At 41.3% G+C, this 21161-nt stretch overlaps 1 long non-coding RNA gene across 1 annotated transcript; it reads right to left on the bottom strand.

Annotated features, from left to right (window-relative positions):
- Positions 1-762: 762 nt before the first annotated feature.
- Positions 763-2952, bottom strand: LOC141423284 (uncharacterized). Its single transcript, XR_012448015.1, has 3 exons — positions 2622-2952; positions 1658-1961; positions 763-887 (listed from the first exon to the last, which is right to left on the bottom strand). It is a non-coding gene; the product is annotated as an uncharacterized lncRNA (long non-coding RNA).
- Between the last annotated feature and the right edge of the window lie 18209 nt (positions 2953-21161).

Here is a 21161-nt window from a genome sequence, read left to right as displayed (position 1 = left end):
ATAAAGACTTTGGTAGGAAAATAACATCTTAAAAAAGTTTTCAAAACTAACCAGTCCTTAAAATTTATTTAGAAGTGGTTAAAGAGATTTATGGGATTTTAATAAATACTGGGCTATGATAAAACTGTAAAAATTAAGAACACACCCGTGTCAGTGATGAAGAAGGAATTCAGTAGAACAAAGGCAAAATTACAACTTTTAAACTTTTAACATTAAAAGAAACTAAACTAAAATTCCCATTATGAAGCCTTTTTTCCTTTTTCTTGTCACTCAATAGCATTCATAAATTTAGACAGAGGCATGCATATTATCAACAGTGTTTCCACAAAACTAAGAACATATGTGTGAAAGCAAACTTGAGTAGAGTGTGTTTTGTTGATAAAGTTAAATCAGAAATCCTTCTAACCCTTCTTCCTCTTTGGGAAGCGTCTCATGGAATTAAGAATTCAATACTCATGCTTCAGGTAGTAGCTTTCTTGCCGATGTAAGTTTCCAAATTTTGCTATACCATAATTTCTGCATTCTTTGTGTTGAATTCTTCCCCCTATTACTCTATCTAACATAAAATACAGGAAAACCAGGCTGGAGAATTGGCTCAAGTGGTAGAGGACCTACCTAGCAGGCATGAATCCCTGAGTTCAAACCCCAGTACTGCCAAAAACAAAAAAAATACATGAAAACGTCAGACACGTTCCTGATGCTATCTTATGTTTCACTGCATTGACCTAAGCAATTCTTAGGTGCACACCTTCCTTTACCTATGTGATATACCATTTTCCTGGACAGGGCCTTTCCGTTGGATGAAGTATCCTTTGGGTGTCTTACTTGTTAGTAGACTGTCTGCCCCATGGGTCTAACTGTGTGCTCCATTTTCCATGGAGCCATTCCTGGAGAAAGGAAAGAGAACAAAACTCATTGCAGGCCTGGAGGGAGACAGAATCAGAACTGGTCCAGTGAACCCAGAAAACAGCCCACTGCTATGGTTCAGGTGAGAGTCTATAAAAACCCAGCCATTTTTGAAACTGTAAAATGGAATAGTAGCCATTGTTTTTCCTTTTTATATTGACAAATTATATTCTGGGTATGAGATTTTTTTTTTTTCAATATGGGGAATTGCACCCAGGGCCTCACTACCACTTAATTCACTCTACCAACCCCGAAAAATTTTAATATTGATTTCATTTATTATTTTTCTAAACTTTCTGAACTAGGATTTCTTTCTTGCTACCACCATAGAGACTTGGGCTAGCAGAAGTAGTATTAAATATTGTCAATATTAGTAAGTAGTTTGCCAGATTTGATATGTAGAAAATTGGCCAGGTGTTTGAATGTCAAATAAACAACAAACAATTAGTTACTATAATAACACACGGGGCATACTTGTACTGAAAAATGTTTGTTATTCACCTGAAATTCAAATTTAACTGGGTGTCCTGTTTTTTAATCTGGCAACCCTATTTGTAGAAGAGTTTGAATAATAAACATGATTGGAAGACTTATGGTTTGAAGGGTTTAAATTTTTTTTGTTAGGTTTTATTTTCCTGGGGCTCTTAAGGGATTTCACTAAGAATTTCTGTTGCCTACTTAGAGCACTGGAATTAGTAACAGCTATTATGAGTAAGTGCCTGTTCAGATAAGCTGGCCACTTTGTACTTACCATATTTAATCTCCACAGGAATCTGAGAAAGCAGGGATGCTACCCCAATTTACAGATGAGAAAACTGAGATTCAGGCACACGAAACTCTTTTCATCGAGTCAGATGACTAACAAATGTAAGAACTAGGGTTGTAGTTACTCTCAGCACAGTAGGCGGTTAAAATGTGAAAGCTCATTAAAATCCCAGACAGCTGCAATCAGTATATTGCTGGTCTTCCTTTTCAATGTACCTCTCTTCCTGGCCAGTCTCAAGGGTACTGGCAGCTTAGCATCTCTCCCTCAGGCAAGCAGTCACATTATTTTGCTGTATGAAACAAATGAAAACAAAACAAAAAGAAAAATATTAAAATCATGTCTTATTAATATAATCAGAAGTTTGTCTTTTGATTGAACCAAGTGTGTTTTCATCATTCTTAAAAAATTAAAGCGCATTGGCACACAACCTGACTGTACTTGCCCACTGTGTTGGACCTCCAAAGTTTAACTTGCTCTGTAAACCCCGCAGAAACCTCCAACATCAGCGGGCTCCCTTGCCTAAATCCTCACAGAGAGCCAATCATTGCCCCAGTGTCTTATTCTTCCGCACCTTAGACTGGTCATGGCCATAAAGGATGGAATTTTGGGCTCGGTTCCCCCTGGAAGAATTCCTACCCTGGTTTACCTTGGCCTGCAGAGCCCTGTGTGATGTAAATGTTATTATATAATGACGCTCCTCCCCCCAGTCCTCTTTACCATCCTTTGATATGACTTAGAAGGTGATTACATAGCTTCATTTATTTCCTTGAATGCATAGGTTTCATGGTTATTAAAATAATCACAGACTCATCAGCTCTCCACATGCTTAAATAAGATCAATACCACCCAGAACAAGGGCTCTGCACCCCTCTATACACGGTGATTTCTCTTTCCTTGCTCTCTCTCTCCCCCTCTCCCTCTCCCTCTTGAATCCCTTCCCTTCTTTTACCTTCAAACCCAGGCATATAAAAGAATGTAATAATTTCTGAAATAATTCTTCAGTAGTGAGTCCTGACATCTATTCTGCTGTTATCCAAGCCAGGGCGAGGTGGTGCCTTATCCATACTGTTCAGTGACAGCTCCGGCCATGGCGAGAGAAAGGCTGCTGACCCTGCCTTCCCAGCCCGCCCAGCAACGCAATGGTTAATACGATGAGTAAAGGCTATTTTTAAGTCTGGCTCCCCTCTCTGATACACTCTTGAAAATTCACCCTAGACTGCAGAAATCCTAAATTGCACTGCCCTGCACCCCACTGAAACTCTTCAGTCTGCTGTAAGTAAGCCTCAGCATGGGCAAGATTGGGGGTGAACAGCTGGAGGAGGGGCTCAAGCCCTGGGCCTTTGTAATGCAGGGGCGAAACACTGACACCCTGCAGAGAAGGAACACAGAAACCCTCAAGGCACAGAGAAATAGACCTAGACAAAAGCCCGTTACATGGTTGCAAATCACCCCACTGCTGTTATTTTATTTACTGTGGTCTGCAGGAGGATTGTTTTCTCTTTGCAAAATTTTTAAGCTTCATGGGCTTTTCTCCTCCACAACAGCGGTCACTTATACCACAGTGCCACAGAGAGACAGTCTTCACCTTCAGCTTTCTTAAGGAAAGGAGGAAAAAATTCTGCAAGTCAGGATGCAATAAACGCAGAATGAAATCAATGAGTTTCCAGTCTTTCTTTTCTAGGGAGACAAGATTGAAGTAGTATGTATTGGAAACGATGATTTACATTAGTTCTATCGTGTAGTTTTGGTCTATGTTTTTCTGGCTTTTATTTTATTATTTTTCTTAAAGATGACACCTACACTCAGTCTTTTGGACTTTATTTAGATATGAGAAGCAAGAAAAGGCAGGGAAGCATTCATAAACATTCTTCCCCAGTAAAATAATTTTTTTTCAGTTTCAAAACTGATAGAGCCAGATGCTGGTGGTTCACGCCTATAATCCTAGCTACTCAGGAGGCAGAGATCTGGAGGATCGCGGATCAAAGCCAACCCGAGCAAATAGGTCTCGAGACCCTATTTTGAAAACACCCATCACAAAAAAAGGGCTGGTGGAGTGGCTCTAGGTGTAGGCCCTGAGTTCAAGCCCCAGTACTGGAAAAAAAAAAAATCAACAAAAAACTGATAGAAACATCATCACATCACTATGGCAAGACATATTACAAGTTTGAGGCTTCTTTCCTTAAGATTGAAGGAAGGCTAAGGAAAACAGCTCTCTTCTCTATATGGAAATGTGTGGCTTACTTTGGTAAACATCTCTACAATTGAGCAAGAGCTGAGCTTAGCATCCGGGTACCTGAGGAGATAAGAACGTCACTTCAGTGTCCACAGGAGCAGCCAGGTCATCACTAGAAAGTTGAAAGGGGAACTTGTAGTAAGTGGGTCAGTTGAAGGAAAATAAAAAAGTAAAATTTTCCTGTGACAAATCCATGATGGTATTTACTAGGTGTTTAAGTAGGTAAGTAGCATCCAAACCAAGTTTCAGGAAATAGTTTTGGTCACCTCGAATGAAGACTATCTAATGAGCTGAAGAGCTTGATTGTCAATGGATATTTTACCCAGGACAATCGTCCCAGCAGAGCTAGGTAAAGGGTTTACAATGGTACCTTGAGAAGCAGTGGGCTTCCTTCCCAGGAGCTTAATTCTGTCCCCTTCTCCTACCCTTGTTCCTTCCCCTGTTCCACCTTTCCCATCTCTTCTAGCACCCACACAAAATATACACACCCTACCTTGCTTTGAAAGTTGAACATAGTCCTTAAGGAAATTCTACCAAAGAAACAAGAGGAGGGTACCAAAAATACAGAATAGATTTATCTGTTGGCAATTTAGCCCAACATAGTTCCAGGTGATTTCAGGCTGAAGCTTTTTTTTTTTTTTAACCGCAATTTAGCTTACTTTCTGAGGATCCATTGTGGAGTCTTTCCTTATTGGAGCTTCTTGTACTGGATGACAAGCAATGTCGAAAAAATTACTCATTGTTTTTAATGACTTTTCCAGAAGGCTGACACTAAGGACCAAAGATACCATAGTTCAATATTTCTAATTTTGCAATGTTACAAGTTTTCATTGATTTAAGAAAGGCTCCTTACCCAGAATCACTAGGGTTTACTATAAGTACAAATATTTCTAGTAAAAAAAAAAATCACCTACCACGGTACCTCTAGTAACAGAATAAATAAAACTAGTTAACGTTCACTCGCTTGCTATCTATTAGAAGAGGAACTTTACTTCATTGTAATCTGACACATTTCCTCATTTATGATTAAAGCTCTCCCCCCCCCCGCCACCCCCCCACGCACACACTGTCTTTGGTATACTTTGAAAGCTAAAAGGTGACTTAGGCATCATTTTAAGAGGGCTGGTGGAGTGACTCAAGTGGTAAGAACACCTGCCCAGCAAGTGTGAGGCCCCGAACTCAAACTCCAGTGCTGCCAAAAAAACAAAAACAGAAACAAGGCCAGGCGCTGCTGTCTTAGGCCTGTAATCCTAGCTACTCCGGAGGCAGGGATCAGGAAGATTGCAGTTCGAAGTCAGCCAGGGCAAATAGTTCGAGAGACCCTATCTTGGAAAACCTTTCACAAAAATAGGGCTGGTAGAGTGGCTCAAGGTGAAGGCCTTGAGTTCAAGCCCCAGTACTGAAAACAACAACAACAACAAAAAAAAAAACCCCAAAAAACAAAGACAGTAGGAAGTAGTTTCAGAGAGTGCAAATTATTGCCCCAGGTCACCCAGTGTCAAAGCTTGGAACAAAAGAAACAAGATTTCCCAATTTTGACTATTTTTTTTTTCCAAGATGGTAAAGTGTCTCTTACCCTGTTAATCATAAAAGAGCTGTCTCAGAGTCTGAATGGGTACATGCTTCTGTCATTATGTGCTCCAGAAAACTGTTAATCAAGATTGTTGTGAGCTGTTTACCAATTTAGGTGATGTGGCATACCTCTCTTGGATTCCGTTAAACTCTTGGGACGATAGAAAATTCTGTTGACTCTGTTGCCTGTGGTTTGACCATCTGTTCTAAATCATGACTGTGGCTGCCATTTAGAAATCCATAGCTGACACCCTTACCCAGATTGCACATTTAAAATGCATCAAGCTTTTTTTTGGTCACAAGTCCCTTCATAATTTCTCCTTAGTCTTACCGAACGTCTACATACAGGGAGCACTGAATTTTGGAGTCGAAGGATCAGGTTCAGGGAGGGAAGCAGTGTCACTCTTGTTGTTGCCTGGGAGTGACAGAAGCCATTTTGTTAGAGAGGTCCGAGAGGAAAATAAAGCACTTGCAGGGCAGGCACAGTGAGGTGCTGCAGCACAGATAGTCAGGAAGGTGGGAAGACAGATGAAAGCATAGCTATTTCCAGGCACCGTTTTTTTCTTTTCTTGAGACAGGTTCTCACTACGTAGCCCAGATTGAACTCGAATTTGAGATCCTCCTGTTTCAGCCTCTTGAGTACTGGGATTAAGGCATGTGTCACCATACCCTGCCTCTAGGCATCCTTATAAAGTTCCTTTGGAAGACACACTGAGCAACCATCACTGAAATGACTCAGTGTGCGGGAGCTGTCTCCAAGAGGGTTCTGTCTTGAGATGAATGTTTGTTTGTTACTTTCTTTTTACAAAATACTTAGCAGTTATACTTTGTACCTTTCAGAGTTGTTAGTATTCTATGTCCCTGATATCCTTTCAGGCTGCTGTGCTACCGAGGGTTAAAAACTTTCCGGAAATAAAGAACTAATACACTAAAAGCACATAGAGTAGAGCAGATCCTGACACACCTACTGCTGCTTTTTAAATGTTTGCTGTTACAGTCGGCCCCCATATTTGCCGGTTTTGCATCTGCAGATCCCAGCAACTGTGCATCAAAAATATTTGAAAGGCCCAGCACTTCGAGAGTGAGGCAAGAGGATCTTCAGTTCAAGACCAGTCTGGGTTGCATAGTGAGACCCTGTCTTAAAAAATTTTTGTCTGTTTTGAATATGTACAGCTTTTTTCCCCCTAACCAACACAACTATTAGCCAGCCATTTACACTGCAGTAATCTAGAGATGATTGACTTTACATAGGAGGATTGAATAATTACTATAAATCTATGTGGTTTTTGTAAGGAACTCGAGCATCTGTGGGTTTTGTGGGGTCCTGAAACTGGTCCCTGTGAGCACCGAGGGATGACTGTACATTTACGTGTGGGTCTTTTGTGGGGCATCATTCCAGTGGTTGGAGACACACTAAAGGTGAGGGTGATGGGTCCTGGCCTTAAGGAGTATAGTCACATGAAGGAGTCTGTTAAGTTGGTCCTAACAGAGAGGTAGACAGCTATAGAAGAAATGTGCAGAAAGTGTTCTGACATCAATTAAGAGGGGCAGAAGATAACTGGGTTCCACCCTGGATTTCCTATATCTTGATAGTTGCCTGGTGGGGCTGGTTGCTCGTGCCTGTAATCCTAGCTACTCTGAAGGCAGAGATTAGGAGGATCATGGTTCAAAGCCAGCCTGAGCAAATAGTTTGTGAGACCCTATCTTGAAAAAAACCACTCCAAAACAGGGCTGACAAAGTGGCTCCAGTGGTTGAGCACCTGCCTAGCAGGCATGAAGCCCTGAGTTCAAACACAGTACTGCCAAGGGGAAAAAAAAAAAGAAAAGAAAATGAAGACTAAAGTTAAGTAGTGATATATTCACAGAAATAGAAAAGTGAATTATTCTCTAGTGTCCTGTGCTGGATGTGATGGCACATTCCTGTAATCCTAGCACTCAGGAGACTGGAGGTATGAGAGCCTGAGTTCAAGGCCAGTGGGGGCTACCTAGTGAGACCCACTCTCCAAACAAACAAATGAACAAAAGAATCCAAAGTCAATGATAGCTGGAAGAACTTTAAAACACAGATCTGATCTTGTCACCCTCTGCCCCCATTCTTCAAGGGCTGCCACAGCCCTGGGCCATGCTCCACCATAAGCCACTCCCTTGATCTCTTCAGACTGTCACAGGTCACGTGCAGTGCCTGCTATTTAGGACACTCCCTTTCACTCTCAAGTTTCCTGGTCAGGAAATGATGCTAGCTAGGGTCACCTACCTATGTGCCTTGCTCTTTTCCTCCAGGCCTCCATACCTCTCCACGTGGGGGCTGCTCATTCATGGAGCCATTTTCCTTCAGACAGGGAGGCCTTAATCCGTCAGAGCTCAGCTCAGCCATCAGGTCTTCTGCAAAAGCTTTCTCAGGCCTTTCTTCCAGTCTCATTTGATTTGGCAAACACACCACAGGGTTGGGTACTTTTATGTGTGCGTGCGCGTGCGCGCGTGGTACTGGAATTTGAACTCAGGGCCCACACCTTGAGTCACTCTGCCAGGTTTTGTGATGAGTTTTTTTGAGATAGAGTCTTATGAACTATTTATATAATGCATTCATTTGTTCACTATTTACTTATTAAGCACTTGATGTTCCTGCCTAGCGGCATCCTTATAGGTCATAGGGAAGCAAATGAAGTAAGTCTATGTCTTTATGACGCTTACACTCTAGTGGAAGAGAGGCAATAATTAGATAAATATGTAATATAATCTCATGGGTTTGTGAGTGTTAAAATATCCAGTCAAGAAAAGGGATTGGAAGGTTGGAGAGGCCTAGTAGTTGGGAAATAGTATTTTAATTGATTCAGGTAGCATTCCTTGAGGGAATGACATTTGAACAGAGACCTGAATGGAAGGAGGGGAGCCCAGTGACCATGTGTTTCCAGAAAAAGAAATAGGAAGTGCATAGACCCTGAGGTTTGGAAAATGTTGGAGAGATGGGGGAAGGGGAAGAACTTCAAGTCCCTTTCTGATCAGGCTGTGCTTAACTCCATGCCGTAGCTTACAGGGCTTTACCTCCCTACCCTACCTTTCATCTGAGTTGTACAGTTTGGGAGGAAGCTATGGTATCTGCGAGTGGGGTGGACATCTTTGAGGAGGATGAGGGAACCCTAGTACCCCAGCTTTCCTTGCACTTATTCTTCTGTTAGTCAACAGCAGTTTTTCAAGAGTAGAGTGCTATATAAATATTTATTTCAGTCTTACACCACTCCTATGGGGTTAGCGATATTGCCACTATTTTGCAGGTGAGGAAACAGACTCAAGGAAGTTAGATGACGGTTTCATGAATATATTTGTTTAAAAGTTGGTTTTACATTTTTTCACTGCAAAAAATCTTTCCATGTCATAGAGCCATAAAGTGTGTGCCAACCCATGTTCTGCCCGAATTTGGCAGCTTCAAGGCACAATTTGTAGAGCAGGATGTTTGTTTTCTATAACAAAAATCTAAAAAAATAGGATATAGACCTTGTATACAGTGTAAACAGTGGAGTCAAAAAAAAAAAAAGGAAGAAAGAAAAGAAAAAAACCTACAACAGTAAGAAGACAAGATGTTTCAACTACCTAGCTAACTAGATTCATGACCTTGGCACACCCTTAATCTCTCTGAGTCAAGTTTCCTTATCTACAAAATAGGTGTTATCATTTCAGCCTACTCATGTACACGTGAAAGTGCTTCGAAAAGTAAAATCAGCCGGGCCCTGGTGACAGCTCAAAGCCAGCCCTGGCAAAGAGTTCTTAAGACTTTACCTTGAAAATATTCAACACCAAAACAGGGCTGGAGGAATGGCTCAAGTGGTAGAGCACCTGCCTAGCAAGTGTGAGGCTCTGAGTTCAAACTTCCTTACCACCAAAAAAAAAAGTGAATGGTTTGTGGTGTTCCATCCTTAGCACCACAAAACAACAACAACAACAAAAACATAGAAAGAGACACAGGAGAGAAATTAAGTCCCTGGTACTTTCTTAAAAATATCAACGCACTGTCCTAGTCAACGATGGGCTCATTTCTGAGGTTTAGAATGTTAACACACAAACACACACAACCATTGGAGTGATAAATAACTGTAAACTCTCTGTTAGGCCCACAGGGTGATTTCAACCTTCAATCTTTTTCATCCTTGAATTTAAAGCCTATCATGAGAGAACAAGGATCTGTTCAGGCTACTACCAAGTGAGAACGGTGGGGTGCCTTCTTGGTAGTTACTGGAAAAAGAACAATTATCTGTGGAAATTAAAAAAAAAAAAAGTACAGAGAAAAGGAAAGGAAAGATGGAGAAAAAGTAAAAAAGAAAATTTCTTATTTAGGTGCAGCAATTGTCTTCCGTGTAGTGAATCGGGCCAATTGGGGTCTAACTCTGCTAAAGTGAGGGGTGAGGGTCTGCATAGAGAAATTCAGCTGGGTTGTGTGTGCAGAGTCCCTGGCAGAGAATTTTTAGAGCATTGGGCTTCTCTTCAATACCCTTAAAAATGTTGAGGGTTGGTCATTTTAGGCCTGCCCAGCATGAGGTCTCTATTCTAGGTTCAAGATTGCAATGTACCATCATCACATTTCCTGCAATGGGAGGAAAAGTCCACTCGAAAAGAGCTGCTTTTTGGGAAAGCTTTGAAAAATGTAGAATTAGGGTAGAAAAAAAATCAATTAACCTAGGCAGTGCTGTAGCCTTTTAAAACAGGGTCAGTATGGTATAACCTTCTTTCCTAACATCAATTCACAGTTTTAAATTCTCATATGGTTTCCTTCCAAGAAAAGCCTAAGTGCTATGGAAAGAAAGGAAAAGAGATGGAAAGCAGCAGGAACATCGCTACCAACAGCAATCTTGAACTGGAAAAGGAAGGCTCTATCTAGAGAGTCTAACTGGAAGAGGAAACTCACTCTATAATACTGCTGTTCAAAAGAATTAACTATTGCCACATTTTCCTCTTAAAGACATTTTTCCTTCTACTTTAAGAAGATTCCAGGCATCCCTAGTGTTTTCCAGGAGGATTCAAGATCCCTGCTGGGGCAGCTGCTGGTGCAGGGAGAGGGTGTGGCTCTGAAATCACCAGACTTGGTGGGAATCTGTCCTCTCCTCCTCGTGCTCTGTGGCCCTGGGGGTCCTGACTGTCCTTGACCCTCAGTCTTCCCATCTAGGACATGAAAATATTAGTACACATTCATTGGGATTTCATGAGGTTCCAATAGGGGAAAAAAAGATGGAAGAAAGTTGAGATTGCATGTCTAGTGAGTTAATAATTGTTCCCTTCCTCTCTTCTTTCACTCCTTACTTACTAAAGCCTTCACAATGTTCTTAGTAAATCTTAATGAAGAGAAATCAATAGGAAAGTATGTTGGTTTGAGATTTGGTAGTTAAGTTGTTGAAACCTCTCAAATAGTAGGCCAAAGGTAAAAGGTCAAAGGGTCAAAGGTAGTGATCATTCCTTAGGCTATCAACCTCTTCTTTTTGGACCTCTTGTTTGCTAGGCATGTGTTCGACCATTTGAGCCATGCACCTATTCCTCTTCTTTTGTATATTTATATAAAGCAATGTATTATGTGACAACAACTGGTTTTAAGCAACTTACATTTATTCTTTCACTTAGTTCTCACACACCTTAAAATGCAGGGTCTCCATGCCCATTTTAGAGAGTGGAAAACTAAGGCTCAAGCTTATTAAATGCTTTAAACCCTGCTTGGAACCTGATGTATAGCAAATGGTCAATGACTGATAAATGATTGGATGAATTAATTGGTCTGTTACATTTGTAAATTACTTTCAGTGTACACATCCTTCTCACATACTGAATCTTGTTTGATCCTTGCTTCAGACAAGCAAATCATTCTTTCCCTCTTCTCTTCCAAACTGGGAGGGACCTTATTGCCCTTAGTTAGATAGAACTACGTGCCTAAAAATATTAATGGTTTGTGAACACAGGGACAAGTGTTTTCCAGCTCAGTCATCCTGACTGGCAAAGCCTTCCAAAAGGAGGAGGGAGAAATTGGCAGAATCAGACCCAATTCTAAACAGCCCAACACTGCTTCTTACTATGCTATAGTCCTTGCTAAGAGCGAGAAGCCAAATGACAAGACAAAAGATGAAAGTCAGTTTTGATGTCAATGTCTGCCTTGGCACCCTCTTAATCTGGTCATCGATCATTTATATTAACTTAATGTAATTACCTTAATAGTGGATGTGTATTATAAATAGATTAATCACCCCAAATGCAAACTGTGGAAATTAAACAAATTAAAAATGTTTAGTGTAAAGAATTTTTTTTCTTCTCTTCTTCTTCCTCTTCTTCCTCTCCTTCTATGTCTCTTCTTGAACACAGGCAGCTGAGATTCAGGCCCCCAGATTTCTCTCTGCAGAGTGTACTTTACCTTTTGGATGGAACTTTAAAGACTTTAAACAGCTTGACACTTACAGTTTGCCACAGGAGCATGTAGCAAATTCCTGTTTCTACTTTTTGAACCAGGAGCTAGAGTATAAGAGCCCCGTGCAGGAAGTCGCAGGTGGTGGGAAAGGGGAAACAAGGTCATTTTCAACCATGTACATTGAGGTTGTACCTTTAAAGTCAATTCTAAATTTAATTGAAAGCCGAGGGCAGAGAAGCCAAGATCGGAGCAATGTGGTGATTTATTCTGAAGCCTGTAAGAAGTCAGGCAGCTGAATGTGGGATGAGCTGGGGCTTTAATAAAAATGGCACTGGGGAAGCCAGCGGGAAGAGGCACAAGAATGGAACTGGGTTAGATGAAGGATCTCCAGCCCTGAAAGGGAGCGGGGGTCTGAGGGAGCAGTGTTTGCCCAAACTCTGCTGTTTTTTTTTTTTTTTCCGTGATAGATGCACATAAGTAATCAAAGGGAAAAACCAAGATCAGACAGAAGCCACCAAGATTCTTCAGACTGTGAATTTTGCATGAAATCATTAAGGTGTCCAAATTACAGAAAGGCTAAAGAATGAATGGCGATGAGAACTATTCTCATATTATTTCTAGCTAAAATTTAGCTGAAGAAAAATGACACGTTCCTTTATGAAAGTGCTACAGGACTTGACAGCAAAGCTCCCACACATTTCCAGGGGTGTTATTCTCTACTAAATTATATTGGACCATTTCTACAGAAAATCTATCATGTGTTCTCAAAATCAAATCTTCTCTGTTGACAAATGGTTTAGGAATGATCCTTCCAAGTTTTTTTTTTTTTTTTTAAAAAAAGAAAGCAAGAAGAAGGCTTTTAGCAGATGTTATATTAGAAGAGAATTGGGCTAGAACTTGTACCTCCTGGGTTCTAGGTTACCTGACCTGAGGGACAGGTTGGTTGTCCTTCTAGTGGTAGGGACTACATGATTTTCTTCCAGTTTTTGTCTCGAATTTTTGTAGGCTCCTCCATTCAGATCAACTTCACATCATATTCAATGCCATGTTATTAAATAATTTTAATAGATTATAAACCTGTGACACATTCATGCAAAGACAAGTCTAGAACCTAGACACCAGTTGGGCACTAGTGTCTCACGCTTGTAATCCTAGCTACTCAAGAGGCAGAGATCAGGAGGATATTGGTTTGAAGCCAGCCCAAGAAAAGAGTTTGAGAGTCCCTATCTCGAAAAAACCTATCAGGGAAAAGGGCTGGTAGAGCAGCTCAAGATGTAGGCCCTGAGTTCAAACACTAGTACTACAGGAAAAAAAAAAAAAAAAAAAAAGAACCTAATACCACTTGTAATCTCACCACCCAGAGATAACAGCAGCAAGTGTTTGGCCTATTTGCCTCTTATTAAGATAAGTTTCAAAGGATCAAGATTAAAGTTTTGCCTCAGAGAACCTGGCGCTGCTTCCTGTTGGGGAACAATTATCACTTTCAGAATTTGGCTATTATTATGGCAATGCTTTAAAAAATCTTGACCAGAGGGATCATGAGCTAAGGTACAGTCTCTTTTTGCTGTTTGCCTGCTTTGTGGTGTCACGATCTGTGCTGTGGCAGAGAAAGTTATACAGGAGGATCTGCTTGGATTCTGTGAGTCAAGTACCAGTGACCCCCAACTTTTCATCAGCTTCAAGTTTAGGATGATTTCCTAGGGGAGTTTAAATATTTGTGTGTGTGTGTGTGTGTGTGTGTGTGTGTGTGTGTGAAGGTCTGTGTGTTTGTACTTTTTGTGGTATATGGATAAGGACAAGATGGGAAGAACAAAAGTGTAAAAATACAACCTAGGGTACTGGAACTATGAGTGAAATTACTTTTTATTTATTTATTTATTTTTGGTAGGACCAGGGTTTGAACTCAGGGGCTTGAACTCTTGCAAAGCAGGCACTCTACTGCTTGAGCCAGACTTGCAGACTTGCAGCCTATTTTACTCTGGTTATTTCGGAGATGGGAATCTTATGAACTATTTACCTGGGCTGGCCTTGAACTGTGATCCTCCCGATCTCAGCCTTCCAAGGTAGCTAGGCATAAGTTACCAGCACCCCGCAGAAATTTCTTTTATTTCTTTTATTCTTTTAATGATATTTGTGCAATAAATGAAAATTGTAAGGAAAAAAGTATCTGTGAAGAAGGGGTGGATAAGGAAGCAGGATTGGGTATGAGCAACTCATTAGACACAAACAGTTCTGTAGATGACACTTTCAGCTTTCTTTTCTTTTCTCTCTCTCTCTCTTTTTTTTTTTGTGTGTGTGTGTGATACTGAGTTTTGAATTCAGGGTCTCCACCAGCCCTTTTTTGTGATAGGTGTTTTTAAGATAGAGTCTCAGTCTCATGAACTATTTGGTGGGGGCTGGTTTCGAACTGTGATTCTCTTGATCTCTGCCTCCTGAGTAGCTAGAATTATAGGCGTGAGCCACCAGTGACTGGCAGACTTTCAGCTTTTTTAGTTCAAAAGACTCACAACAGGGCAGGGGTGTAGCTCTGTGCTTAACTAACACGTATGAGGCTCTGGATTCCATACCCAGCCCCACAAGACAATAGCAGCAAGGAGAGAAAAAAAAAAAATCCCAAGAAAAATGCTTTTGAAATATTGCAGTTTTGCAGTTTATTAAATTCCAAAGAGGAAGACCTGTGTTGCTTTGTTCCCAGCTTAGTTTCCCTGAGTGTCGATTTCTGTATCCATAAATGGGACCATAGTGTAAAACACTGTTCTTACAGAGGGAAAGAAAGATCTAAATGAGGTAATTAGGCAAAGATGAACATAATTTCTGTCTTTTTTTTTTTTTTTTTGATGGTACTGGGGCTTAAACTCAGGGCCTACACCTTGAGCCACTCCACCAGCCCTTTTTTATGTTAGGTATTTCCGATATAGGGTCTCGAGGAATTAGTTGCCCAGGGCTGGCTTCAAACCATTATCCTCCTGATCTCTGCCTTCTGAGTAGCTAGAATTACAGGCGTGAGCCACTGGTGCCCAGCTGCACATAATTTTTGGATAATAAAATTTTGTGTTTTACAATTATGTTTGCTAATCAGAATTACCTTGATCAGCCATAGAATTTCCAAAGGTTCTAGAGGATTGTCCCTAATGATAAAGTTAGTTCTTTTTTTTTTGGTACTAGGATTTGAACTAAGAGTCTTGCACTTACTAGGCAGGTGCTCTACTACTTTAACTGGACCTGTTTAGTTTAGTTATTTTTTAAATAAGGTCTTTCGCCTGCAGCATGATCCTCCTACTTATGCTTCTTGTATAGCTAGAATGACAGGTGCACGCCACCATACCCCATTTTTATTGGTTGAGATGGGGTCTAGTTAATTTTTTTTTCCCTAGGCTGGCCTTGAATTGCAATCCTCCCAATCTCTGCCTCCCCAAAGCTGGATCTGTTCTAACTGATGGCGTTTAATTTGCTTCTTTTATTGAGTCATGTTAGAACCGTGGAAATTTGGCATGACTTTAGACTCATGTGTGGAGTGTTTAAAAGCTTTGAACAAGCTACTTAGGCTCACTGATTCTCAGCTTCCTGTTCTGTAATATGGAGATAGTAAGCCCCACCTTGTGGATCTCTTAAAAATTAGGAGTAATGTAGTGTAAAGCACCAAATACAGAGTCAGCCGCACAATAAGCATTCAATCTGTGTTGACTGGTATTGTTATAACAGATCAACTTTAAAAACTGAATCTTTCTTTTCCCTCAGCTTCTGAGTTTGTGTTATATAAAATGCAAAGAACTTGAGGGCACTTGCAGGAGCCTGCAGTCCCAGCTAACTACTCAGGAGGCAGGGGCTGAAGGAGAGTATGAGGCCAGCCTGGGCAGCATAGAGAGACCACATTTCAAAACAAAACAAAACAAAAACCAAGGCCATGCTCCTCTGAAGCTCTTGCCATGCTTTTCTTCCAGTCCTTGGGAAACTTTTCTGACTTAGTATCCAGGAGCAAGGCCATTACCACCATCCGCTGAGAGATTGTGTTTGCTGATAATGCTGCCTTGCAAATGTACTTAACAAGCACAGTCAAGGTAAAGTTTAGTTTTACCAGCAAAGTGGGACTTTGCTATAAGCTGTTAGCCTTAGATAAGGCTGCAAAACATAAAGGCTACCTGCCAAACTGTACTAGAAGACATGCACGCATGGTCCAAGGATTTCCGTCAGCAGTATGCTCTGGTTATTTGTTCAGCAATGTCTTGGGAGCCAGGCGCTAGTGGCTCAAGCCTGCAATCCCAGCTACTCACTCAGGAGGCAGAGAGCAGAAGGATCGCTGTTCCAGGTCAGCCCCAACAAAAGTTCCTGAGGCCCCCATCTCAATCTATGGCCAGGAGAAAGAAACATTGTCCCAAGCTATTGTGGTGAAGCATAAACAGGAGAACAGTGCTCTAGGCCAGTGGGGGCAAAAAACCAAACCAAAACAAACAAACAAAAATGAGACCCTATCTCAAAAATAACCATAACAAAAAAGGACTGGAGATATGACTCATGTGGCAGAGCACCTGCCTAGCAACACAAGGTCCTGAGTTCAACCCAGTAACACTACAATTTAAAAAAAAAAAAGAAGAAGAAATATCTTGGGTACTAATTATGCAGTACCCAGGACTAAGCCAGCTCTGGGGACATGAGGCTGAGAAGCAGTGTTCATGGTGAGTACTTTCAGGTTTATGAGTGCTGGAGGGATGCAGATTTGAACCCTTGCAGCAGTGCTTACTAGCTAAGTGACCTTACCCGACCTAATAGATCTCTTGGAAGATCAGTTTTCACACTTACAGGATGGATTAAAAACTAAGCGCTTCATAGATGGAAGAATTAAGTGAGAAAATGAACTAAAGGTCTGGTCTGGATCACAATGGAACTCAGGTAATAATTGTGGTTGTTACCAGTAACCAGGACGTGAAGTCTTCCTCTACAAGAAGTGCTCAGCAGAGCAGCAGGGAGTGGACATGGATGAAGTCCTCAGTGAAAGTGGGTCCTCGCAGTACTTCAGGATTACAGAGGAGGAATCATGGAGCCTGTGTCGAGGAGGATAAGATTGGAGAGTTTCCAGAGAGAGATGTTTCAGACACACCTTGAAATGTTGGAGAGGGGAGGCAAGCACAGGACTCCTGTGTCTCGTGCTTGGCACTGTTGTGTGGTGAGATGGAGGAAGATGAGGTGGAAAGGCACTGCTGCTCTGGACTGTGGATGGCTTTGTGCACCAAATGTCACTAGTCTTGCTCATTTATTTATTTAGGCACTGGAGATTGAACCTAAGGCCTTGCATGTGCTAAGCATACACTGTATGGCTGAGCACTAGCCCCAGCCTGGTCTTGGTTTCTTGAGCAAGAGATGACAGTGAGGTTGTGCTGTGCACCCTCCACTACCCTTCCAGAGCTCACCTTCACTCACTCTACCTCTGCAGGACCCAGGGGACTGCCCTGCTGCAGACACTGGTGAACATCCTGCCCGTTGGCAAAGCTAGAAATCAGAAGGAAGAATGCTAAAATCAGGGTACGATCTAATGCTAAGATCCCTACACAGAAGATACCAGCACAGGTCAGGCAGCATCTCCAAATAGCTCTGACTGCCTGGGACTGGGGATCACTTCCTTTCCTCATGGCTTCAAAGAGCCAAGTGGTAAACGTGCCTTACAATTGCTAGTGTGTTTTGATTTTGTTTTGGCTTTTTTGATGACACTGGGGTTTGAACTCAGAACCTCACACATGCTAGGCAGGAACTCTGCCACTTGATTCATACTCTCAGCCCTTCTTGTTTTAGTTGTTTTTCAGATAAGGTTTCACTTATTGTACAGGGTTGCCCTCAGACCACACTCCTATCTCTGCCTTTCACATAAACAGGGATTACAGGTATGGGTCACTGTGCTCTGCTGCAACATAATTCTTTTATGAGCCCTCCTCAAATGATCCAGTGTGCTGTAGTAAATGCTCCTCGCAAGACTCTGACTGAATCGTAATTTAAATAAGTAAGTAATAGAAAGCAACGTGATTGTGGCAAAGGGTCACAGCAAAGAGACCATGTCACTAACACTGTAAGACATTGAAGTTCCAGGACAAATGGTTTATATAAAGAACAATGGCTTGTCCATTCCTTGTGGTTGCTGGTCTTCTTCCAGAGTATCCTCAGTTTCCTCCCTGAGAAGTCACTCATGACGTGACTGAAGAGCATCACTGTGGATCCCTGTCCTTCGTCTCCACACCTAGATTGACCTCAAGGGGAAAGAAAACCTGTCCTTCATCAAGGTACTTCTTACTAGGACGGCTGTGGAGAATACACAAAGGTAGATGTGGCTGTGGGTAACTGATGTCGCCTACTTATGAAGAAAAGTTTTTCCTTTCCTAGGAGCCAGTTGAGTTTCAGGGCTCCAAACTTGCTCTTCACCTTACCCCAGGTGTGTCAGAACTGGCTGCTCTCGCTCTTCTCCCACTCTCATCCATCCTGGCTCTCCCCAGGGGGGTTGAATTTTGAGATTTAGCCTTAGTTATGTAATAAAAACATGTTTCCCATTGCAGAGTTTCAGGCAATTGTGAGGAGGAGGGAGAGATGGGGTGAGGATGTGAGGGGAGGGAGCTAAGTGACTTCCATGAAGCAGTAATTACAAGGTAGATAGCATCCTAGGACACTGGAAGCTTGGCTGGAGGAATTTTATCAGCAATCATTTAGTAGTGAGAGATATGTTTGCAAGGCACTGCTGGGCTTTGGGGAATCAAGGTGGAGTAGAGAGAGACAGAGTGGACAGAGGGTGAGAGCTATACATAAATACGCAGTGGACGAAGGAGATGATTTAGGGTATAAGGCTTTAGAAGACAAAGAGCTCATGCTGTAAGAACTGGACCTTCCAGACAGCATTTGAATTAGGTCTTGAAAGACAGGTAGACAGTGAAGTGAAAGATTTCAGGGCACCTGTTCGTTATCCTTACCACCTTCCTTGGCTTGCCTCCCCAAAGCAATGAACCTGCTTCATTATGCGTAGAGGATGAATAAGCATTACACAGATAGAATCTAAGAAGGACATGTCTAGTGTGTATGGGTGTGGGATTAATCATTATATCTTGAACAAGCTACCTTCATCACCTCAACTGTACCAGGAGTAAATAAATATTTGCTTCTAACTACAGAATGAAAACACGAACACATTTGGTTGCAAAAAACATCAAGCATTCTAGGCAGAACAGAAGTTCCGCTTGAAATCACCACCCTTAAATTTCTATTTACCTCTAGAAGCACATTGTTCTTTGTGTGGGTCTGTGGTTACATAATGGTGTCATACTGGGTGTTCATTTTATAATCTGTGTTGATCATCCAATATATCTTGGATGATGCGTTGTCTCATCAGGTCTTCCCTTCTTTTTTTTTTTTTTTTGTCTCTGTCTACCCTTCTTTTTAAAAATTCTTGCTGCATTTGTTGTTTTTTTTTCCTGCATTACTGAGGTTTGAACTCAGGGCCTCCTTGATTGGAGAATTATTTTCAAACAATTTTCCAGAGAATTTTTATAGCTCAGTAAGTATGAAACACTATCATAGTTTATTTAATCATTTCCCTACCAAAAGTTGTGTTAACTTTTCATTGCTATGACAAAATACCCGACATAAACAACTTAGGAGAGGAAGGCTTTATTTTGGCTCACAGTTCAGAGATTTCAGTACATAGTCTTTGGTTCCTATGAGTCTGGGCTAGGGGTGAGGCAAAACATTATAATTGCAGGCACATGAGATAGAGGGTATTCATCTCATGGTAGACAGGAAGCCAAGAGAGAGGCAAATAGGAAGGGACCCAGGATAAGAGACTGCCCCCAATGACATGCCCTAGTGACTCCCTCCTCTAAGGAGGCCCTATCTCCTGCTTTTTACTACCTCCCATTGATTAGGTCAGTGCCCTTGGGATTCCAAAAGCCCATCAGCTGGCAAAAACAAAACAAAACAAAACCAAAAAACCCAAGAACAAAAAAGTCAATACTTGATCCTATGGGGGACATTTCACATTCAAACCATAACAAAGGTCATTTCAGTAATTCAGATTTTTGTTACAACAATAATGCAGTGAATATCTTTGTGCATTCTCTTAGTCATGTGTGATTTTCCTGAGGTTGATACTGAGATGGTTGGGTAACTGATGGGGTTGTGTGCTGTGTACATTTCAATATTACATCCAATATTGACAAATTGCCTCCTGATGTGGCTATACATAGTCTTCTCACTTTCTCATCATTCATTCTTCTTAAAGACATAGATTATATCAACTTTTCATCATGTTCTAAAGTCGTGTTTTACAAGAATTCTTAGTCCCATCCTACCTCTCCCCTCTCTGGAATGCCCTTTCCTTCCTTCCCTCTTTTTTTCCTTCCCTCCTTCCTTCTTTCCCTCTTTCCTTTCTCTCTGTCTCTCTCTCTCTGTCTCTGTCTCTTGCTTTCTCCCCCGCTTTTGAAACAGGGTCTCACCCTGTAACCCAGGCTGGCCTTGAACTAAAGATGCTCCTTTCAGGGTGGGAGTGTGGCCCTGAGTTCAAACTCCAGTACCAAAAAAAAAAAGAAAAAGAAAAAGAAAAAAGAGGTCCTCTTTTCTCAACCTCCCAAGTGCTGGGTTACATTTCACTTTTCTAGTTAAGAGAAACTAAACCTCACTCAGACACTCAAACTAGAAATCTAGGAGGCTTCTAAGACTCCTTTTACTTCTTACTCTCCTGTATCAATTATTCACAAAATTTAGCAATTCTTCTACTTTAATGTCTACAGATTCCTGCTTGTCAAAGATTGTGTTAGACTCATATTCACCAGCTAATTCAATCTTATCTTTTTTCCCATCTCATGTAATATAATAAACTCCTCATGGATCTTTCTGCTTTTCCTCTACCTCCCCCCCTTAAGATTCACACATATTAATTACATATAATGATGTCAATTCGCTGATTATAGCTCTTCAATGCCTACCTACCAATTGTCATCATAATCTTTAGACTTTAGTATTCCACAGACTACAAACTCAGCCTCCTTTTGCCCGACTCATATCAACGTCCTGTTTGATAGAAATGTTATCTAGAAAGATTTGTTTGAAGGAAATGCAGTGTCTCCCTTCTTCTAGCTATTCTAAGATTTTACTCATAGGAAAATTGTAATTCTAGATTTTACTCGTTGGTCAATGGTATGCTCTCAGCAGAATTGCCTTCCATGATTATCAGTTGCATTGTAGGTCATGCTCAAGTCTTCTTTCTAAGAAAGGCTGTAAAAACACCTTCAGATACCCAACATCTAGAACTGTACTTTATTTACATAAACATTATTGAATCA

Source organism: Castor canadensis, chromosome 5 (assembly GCF_047511655.1).
Source record: "Castor canadensis chromosome 5, mCasCan1.hap1v2, whole genome shotgun sequence".
Taxonomy (NCBI): domain Eukaryota; kingdom Metazoa; phylum Chordata; class Mammalia; order Rodentia; family Castoridae; genus Castor; species Castor canadensis.
The sequence above is the reverse complement of the archived record's forward strand: the minus strand, read 5'-3'. Positions and strand labels throughout refer to the sequence as shown.